This window comes from Helianthus annuus, chromosome 15, assembly GCF_002127325.2.
Source record: "Helianthus annuus cultivar XRQ/B chromosome 15, HanXRQr2.0-SUNRISE, whole genome shotgun sequence".
NCBI classification, from domain to species: Eukaryota; Viridiplantae; Streptophyta; class Magnoliopsida; order Asterales; family Asteraceae; genus Helianthus; species Helianthus annuus.
The window spans coordinates 22,263,694-22,271,719 of record NC_035447.2 but is presented as its reverse complement, the minus strand read 5'-3'; positions in this window follow the sequence as shown (position 1 = coordinate 22,271,719).

Here is an 8,026-nt window from a genome sequence, read left to right as displayed (position 1 = left end):
ATTGACAATAATTCCTTGTTTGTGATTATTATTTTACTTTGCAATACAAAATTGTTTGTTCTTAATTGTCATTAGTCACAAGCCTTATAAACTCGGACCTAACAATTGGTATCAGAGCTTGGTCACGTTAAACTTGATTTCACAATCAGTTTAACATACAAAGATCAGCTCACAAAAGATCCAAATATGTTCGTAGCTTAGAGTAGTAAAGTGTAGAACTCAAAAGTGTCTAACACATACTCTGTTTTTTTCGAAAGAACAAAAGAAAATGGCAAAAAATGATCCCCATAACATCGGCTTCAGTAACAAGCCTCCCATGTTTGTTAGATCTTGATTAAATATCTCGCAACGTAGGATGGCTCATATACCTTCTCAACAAAACACCAGGTATTGGAAGTTTATTATATACGGACCTCACCTTCCAATGGTACTTAGTGCCGAAAACCCCGAGTGTGCAAGAGCCAAAGAAGTTGGAAAATTAATCAGAGCAACATTTCCAAAAATTCAAGCTAGATGCCAAAGCCTTTATCATTGGGGCCATGGCTCTGCGGAATGAAATCTATGCAGGTATGTTACATTGCAACAGTGCTAAAGAGTTATAGGATGCATTGAAAGAGCATGTGGGTGGAATAGAGGACGTTATTGAGAACACTCAAGAAATCCTTAACCAACAATACGAGACTTTCACACACGTCATGGGAGAAACCCTTACACAGCAGTTGAACGGTTTTCATGTCTAATCAGTGAATTAAAGTTGGTAAATAAGGAAATTTCAAAATCGACTTTAAGTAACTGATTTTTAAGATCTCTCCCTGAGAAGTGGGATATTATTGCTATAGTGATGAGAAGATCCCCTAACTTCAAGGACATGACCCTGACTCAGCTTCATGGAAAGCTCTTAACATTTGAGAGAGAGCTTGTCTAGAAAAAGAAGCTCCATGTAACTGGAAAAGTTTCTGACAATTATGTTTTCGCAAATACGGCATTTCTGAGTCAGGAAGGATCATTCTCAGGAATGATAAATGATCAGAGTTTTGATCACAATATTGATATTTCAAGTGGAATCAACTCTGATCAATATTCGTCAAATTGTGCATTCACAGCGAATGATGATAGTCATGGCCCTGATAGTTTGTCATTTGTCCTTGATGATCTGAAGCATATAGACCCAACTGACCTTGAGGAAATGGATATATTGCACCAAGTGGCACTACTAAGTCTGAGAGCAAATAATTTTTACAAAATGACTGGTAGGACATATCTAGGGTTAAATGGGAGGTCAAAGGTGGGGTTGGATAAATCTAAAATCAAATGTTTCAAGTGTAATAGATTAGGTCACTTTGCAAGAGAGTGTAGGAGTCAGTCAAACAAATCTGCACCATTGATCACATATCCTAACCAAAGACCTCAATCTAATACATAACAACAGTTTTATCAAAATACCCCTGGACCAAGTGTACGAAACACAACCCATTTTGCACAAAGCATGAACCCTGTGCCTGTGCATTATGTTCAAGCAACTCATGTTCCTTAGGTTCAGTATGTTCAAGTGTGTCGCAACCACCGACCCCTACCCCGGGAGCGGGTGACGTGAGATCCAGATCAGTGGTATCGGTGTTTATTAATTTGGCAGCGGAATACATCAGGACCGTAGTTAGGAAATATTTTTATCAGAGTTAAACACCAAACTTTTTATAATAATAAATCACTAGGGTAAAACCCAAGTTCATTTGATAGTACATTTGTAGGGATAAACCCTATTTATTGAAAACAATAACTCCTTTTTATTTAGGTAACTTTTATAGCCACTTTTCCAAGCCTTCAGTGCTCTCCAACTTGCTTCTATTGGCTTTCACATTGTGTTACCTAAAACGTGTTTTAAAAACATTTTATCAGCAAGAAATACTGGTAAGTACACTTCAATTTTGTAAAGCATCAGTTGTTTACACATTACAGTATTAAGGGCGATTACAGTGTTTATATCTACACAATTACTCGGTCAGTACGTGTCACTCGACGGATCTGTGACTATGGTCATATCACACATTGGATACCCATGCCCAATTGTGAAGGTTATCAAGTACTGTATACATACCCCATAATACTAGCAGCAATTAAAGACTTACAAAGACTTAATCGCTGTAATTGTATTTGAAAACATTTTAGGTTTTGATAAAACATTTTTACTCACAAAAATGTACTCTCAAATAGTGAGAAAAAGTGAATGTACTTACATTGTAGATTTAGGTGATACTACTATAGCTTCCTGGTGATTCTCCCGGGTACTATCTATTAAAATTAAACAATGCACATGTGTTAGTAAAATAACCCAAATCATATTAACCTTACAACTCGAGACAGAATTCCAATGACTGAGTCAGGCAGAGCCTTGACATGCATTACAGAATCCTAGATCAATCGAGAGTAACACGAGACAGAACTCCAACGACTGAGTCAGGCAGAGCCTTGACATGCGTTACGGAGCCCTAAATCGATCGTGTAAGGTAACAGCGGGGTTATAGTACTTAAAACAAGGAAGATCTTCGATTTATAGTGGGTATTATGCCCGGGTATAATTTCTACTATTAGAAATTGAGAGAGAATTTTAGGTTTTGAACGAATCGAAATGAACTCATCGACCTCTATTTATAGTCCAGATTTAAGGCGGTTCGCGCCCCGCGAAGAAGACAGGGAAGGCCTTCGCGGCCCGCGACAACAGTAGGTTAGGCCGTAGGCTTAGCCAGTCAGCGAGTCTAGCTTCGACACTTGTCGGCATGGGTGTCCGACAAGCAACAGATGCTCGCGCCCCGCGAGAGACCAAGGAGGTCTTGGTCGCGGCCCGCGACAACCTTATATATTTTGTTTTTCTTGTTTTTTATAAATACAAGGGTATTTCGGGCTCGTTTCTCGCATATGGGGTATATTTTAGGAACGTTTAGGGTTACGCTAAGGGTTCTAGGAGGGTTGTTATAAAGTGCCTGTTGCACATGTTCAAGCACCACAAGTTGTTCTTGCTCCTGTTCCGGCACCTACGAAGCCTAATCAACAAAGCATCTTTACTCAAGGCTATATTAATTGGAGCAGATTTCCATAAAACTTAACTGATGAAAATTTTGCATTAATAGCAAATGATTGTGATGAACATGCAATTTTTTGTTTTACGGCATTTGAACATATCTCAAGAGGAGAAGATCAAGATGCTTAAACAACTATTGGTGAGAGTCTTGTTGAGGAAGCTACTAATAGCTCAGGTCAAAAATATGTCTGTGACAAAGGGTATTCAGAGAGGATTGAAGAAAACTATCCAAAAATTTTCACTTAATGCATCAATGTTGATTAAGTACAAATGGCCGCTTCTAAGATTCTGGCCACTCATCATCATGATTCGATCTTCTAGGGTTGCTGTAGATCTTGATTGCATGAAAGATTGATGAAAATCGAGGTTGGGAACTTGGAATTCGTCATTGGGAGGCCAAAAACGATTAGGGTTGAAGGTATTTGCGGGTTGAATTTATATCTTTAAATAGGGTGAGAACCTGAATTTTCACGTGTATATCTGCTACCTAGCGCAAGGTGGCGCCCCTCCTATCACAAGGTTGTGCTGGGAGCTGAAATTCTACTGATTTGCGCCAATCTAGCACAAGGTAGTGGCAGATCAGCACCATCTTACGCCAGTCACTGGTTTCTTTTCCTTTTTCATGTTTTTTAACTCCCGTCTTGCGTGTAAGCTTCCATTCCTTCATAATGCTTTCTGAAAACCTCTAAGCTCCAAAGCCATTCATTAAGCTCCAGGTTCCTGCGAATCGAATCGAATGAAACTCAAAGTAACCATGTTTTGTGATAATAAACACTTAAAACCAAATACTTACACATGTTAAAACATGGTGATTTACCCTTCTATCACCTTCCATATGTTTTAGTTGCCTCAAAACTATTCATAGAAACCATATCATGTTGTATGGTCTCCTTTTCCAACTCTTTGATCACATTATTCGTTGTTGCACTTGTTGTTTTTGGCATGATAAATGGAACCTCAATACTCATTTTCTCATTTGACACAATAAGTGAAGTTTCATTATCAAGTATCCCATTTTGATTTTTTTTTTTTTTTTTTGAGTTCTTTTTCACCATTTCTTGAACTGTCACCCACACTAATATTCATCTCATGGCTAAATCCTTCATCCATTTCATCAAACACCTTAGGTGCGGTTTCATCAAATTTTATGTATAGGGAAGAAGATGGATTGTGAGGAGACCATGTATCCTTCAATCTGTTTGAATCCAAATTTAGGGCAAGAGAAAACGCATTTTCCACATTTTCAAGACTTTATTGGTGCCATTATATAAAAACATCCCCTATTTATGGTTTTAGACCATCAATGAAGAGGTATATGGCATAACCCTCACTGATTTTAGACCTTATTGAACAAGAAATTGAATTCATTACAACAGTCAATAACCGTACCTTCTTGGCTCAGTGCCATAATCTAGCCCCAAGCATCTTCCATGGTGCTGATTCTTGATCAATCTGTTTGTTTTTGAATCACTGATGCCTTTGATTCCTGATTTTTTTTTGTTGTTAGAACCCATTTGTTAACCGATTCCCACCATCAATTATTGTTGTTGTTGTTAGATTCCAACACTCAGTACTTGATTACTCACTGTCAATTGAAAATTTGAGTTTCCCTGACTCAAGGTCAAGAGGACGATAACTTTGATACCACTAGACAAACCAGCAATCAAGCTATAAGATCGATAAAGAGGATAAGAAGAATACTTAAGGGAAGAAGAAAGGTAAAACCCAATTCAATTCATCGATGTTTCTATCTCATTCATCAAGTCGCTTAAGCACAGCCATGTAACTAACTGTTACACAATAGACCCTTGACAATATGATAGTTACAGAATAGACCTTATACTTATTATCTCTAGTTAACTCATAACAGTTATCCTCAAGATCATTAATGTTTTGATTAAGTAAACCCTATCACCAAGAAATTTTGAAACTAAACAAGCATATCACAAAACTTCAAAGAAATAAATACGAATAAATTTTCCATCATACAGTAACTTTATAAACATAATAAAACATAAATTCTATCGTAACTGATTTGTTTACAATTAGATCTACATAAAAAAGACAAATTGAAATATCCTCAATTCAAAATTCAGAAATCAGACATATCCATAATTCAAAATTAGAAATAGAAGCATCCCTAGTTCAAAGTTAAGCATGTATACTTGGATACAATTATACAATCAATATGAACAGGTTTTAATCGCAACCCTCCTTGGTCGATAGGTTTCAATCTCACTATGTGACTATTGTGAGCTCGCATGCGCGACCCTCCTTAATCGGCAATCAGATTTGATAATCAAGAATACTGAGTCGTCGGTTCTTTTTGTCTTTGTCGCCAGCCTTGGTATTATATAATTGTATTTAGTTTAAAACATCATTGGGGTTAACATATGTAGTGGCTAATTAGGTTTAACTGAAAAGTGACTTAATTTTTTAATAGGCCTAAACTAAATCAAAGGTTTATAGATTTAACAAACATATTGGGCTTTTTTTAATCTAATTATATTATAAATATAGGTTAAGGTTCCTCTATAAAGGACCATTCATGTAAGAAGTCTAAGAAGGAATAAGATGAGGACATGTGGCATTGATAAAAATAAGTCATTAAGAGTATTAGTGTACTTGTCCATAACGCAAATAAGGAAAGATAATGCAATTTCGTTTAGGATAGATTTCTAGGTTTTATAATTTTTTAACCATATCTCTGATTTAATCTTACATGATTGGTGTTTTAATAAAGTTTTCAATTCATAGTGTTTTACAACCTGCGTTTCGAGAAGATGTTCTTAGTATGGTGTTTTATTCAACCGTAATAACACAACATCAATACATGGTGTTTTAATCGCACATGGTGTTGTTACCTGTTTACATAACATGGTGTTTTAAAAAAAGTTTTAGTTCAATTCTTGTGTTTTACAACCTGCATTTTCTAGATGATGTTCTCAGTATGGTGTTTTATTCGATCGTAATAACACAACATTAATACACGGTGTTTTTTTATCGCGTATGGTGTTTCTACATGTTTACATAACATGGTGTTTTAATACAGACTTAGTTCAATTCATGGTGTTTTACAACTTGCGTTTCTAGAAGATGTTTTTAGTAGGGTGTTTTATACGTAATAAGAAGATATTTCTTAGTATAGTGTTTTATACATGCATTAACACATGGTGTTTTAAACATGCATTTCCATAATGTGTTTTAGTATTTATACCAGTGTTTTTTTTTTCTCCGGAACCCAATTTTTGGTCGATCATCCATTTGTTTTTTAGAAATTCTGATTTTGAAGGAAGAAAGAGAGCTTGTAATCGCAAGTTATATATGGCAGTTTCTGATTTTAAAACAAGATCAATTACCATTCTACCGTATGTTCCTCAATCAATAGCTATTTAAATAGCACTATGTACAATTTTGCCATGACTAGATCTTAACCACATGTTAATCCATCCAATAACCCTTTTCCTCGAGTCCTCTCTCTCACATAGCTAATACAGTATTACTCTTCATAACGTATATCCATTTGAATACAATAGTTTATACTCATGATCCATACACTCAAATACACATAGTTTATAATTTTATATACATATTTAATCATCGGAGGTGTTCGCAAGGCTAAAGTCTCAGGACCCATTCTTGCGAATCTTTTTGTACTTTGTCTATGTGATCATGACAACAAGGAAGGGATCCAATGATTATCAAGAGTATCTCGACATATTTATGCTTCGACAATCCACTTTAAATCCATGAAGAGGCCCATATCGACACCAAATAATTTGCTTTATACATATCATGACATAAAACTAGAAAAGAAAAGAGAAATATTTATATATAAATAAATAAATATAGAAAGAGCCAGCCAATGATAAGCGGAAACAAACTGTGTTTATATATAAATAAATATAGATATAGATAGAGCCAGCCAATGATAAGCGAAAACAAACTGTGTTGTGTGTGACAGGAAGACAATAAAGTAGTTCTGCAAATTAGAAAACGACCAAAAACTGAAAGAATTTTTTGATGAGCAAAAGTGGTCCACTTTCACATTGCTTTTTTCACACCCAACTGACAACCGGTTAGTAGGCCCATTTTCTGTCCTCCAGCCCCAAACAAAAACTCTCCATCACAATTTCTTTTTTCTTCAAATTAAGACATGATTTATAGAATAAAAAATTGTTTAAATATATACTCATTTATTTAAAATAAATAAAATTTATAGAATAAAAAATTGTTTAAATATATACTCATTTATTTAAAATAACTAAAATCAAATAGATTTGATTTTATTGCCGACAAATTTTGTGTTTCATCTTTATCTTAATAAATACTTAAATCAAATATTAAAGGAAAAGAAACTTAAATTAGTTAAAGTTGTATTTGATCTTTATCTTAATAAAAACTTAAATCAAATATTAAAGGAAAAGAAACTTAAATTAGTAAAAAAGTTGAAGATAGTTTTCTAAATGATCGTAAAGGCTAGTTTTGTATTTCATCTTTATATTACATCTATCTTCTCTAGTTGCTTAGCTCGATCCTCTCTCGGCTCCAAAGGCTAAAAAGGTGTTGGTCAAGGCGATTGTGATGTCGACATGGTGGGTTCTATGGAGATGGTGAAAGAGATTGCTAAAGTAATTTTGAGGATGTTCTTAGTTATTCTTTCATGTGGTATGTTAATATGAATAAAAAGGCTAATTCGTAATGGGATAATTGGTTGCAAAACCCTTTAGTGACATTAAATCATGTTTTTTTCTCCTTTCTAGTAACTTGTTAGGCACTGTTTTATACAACTTCAGTCATTCAATAAAAAAATTCATTATTCGGTATTAATAGAACTCATACTATTAAATACAGTAGAACCTCTGTAATTTAATACTCGATAAATTAATACCCTAGATAAATTAATAATTTGTCCGGTCCCAACTTGGGACCGATACAAAATTGGACCCC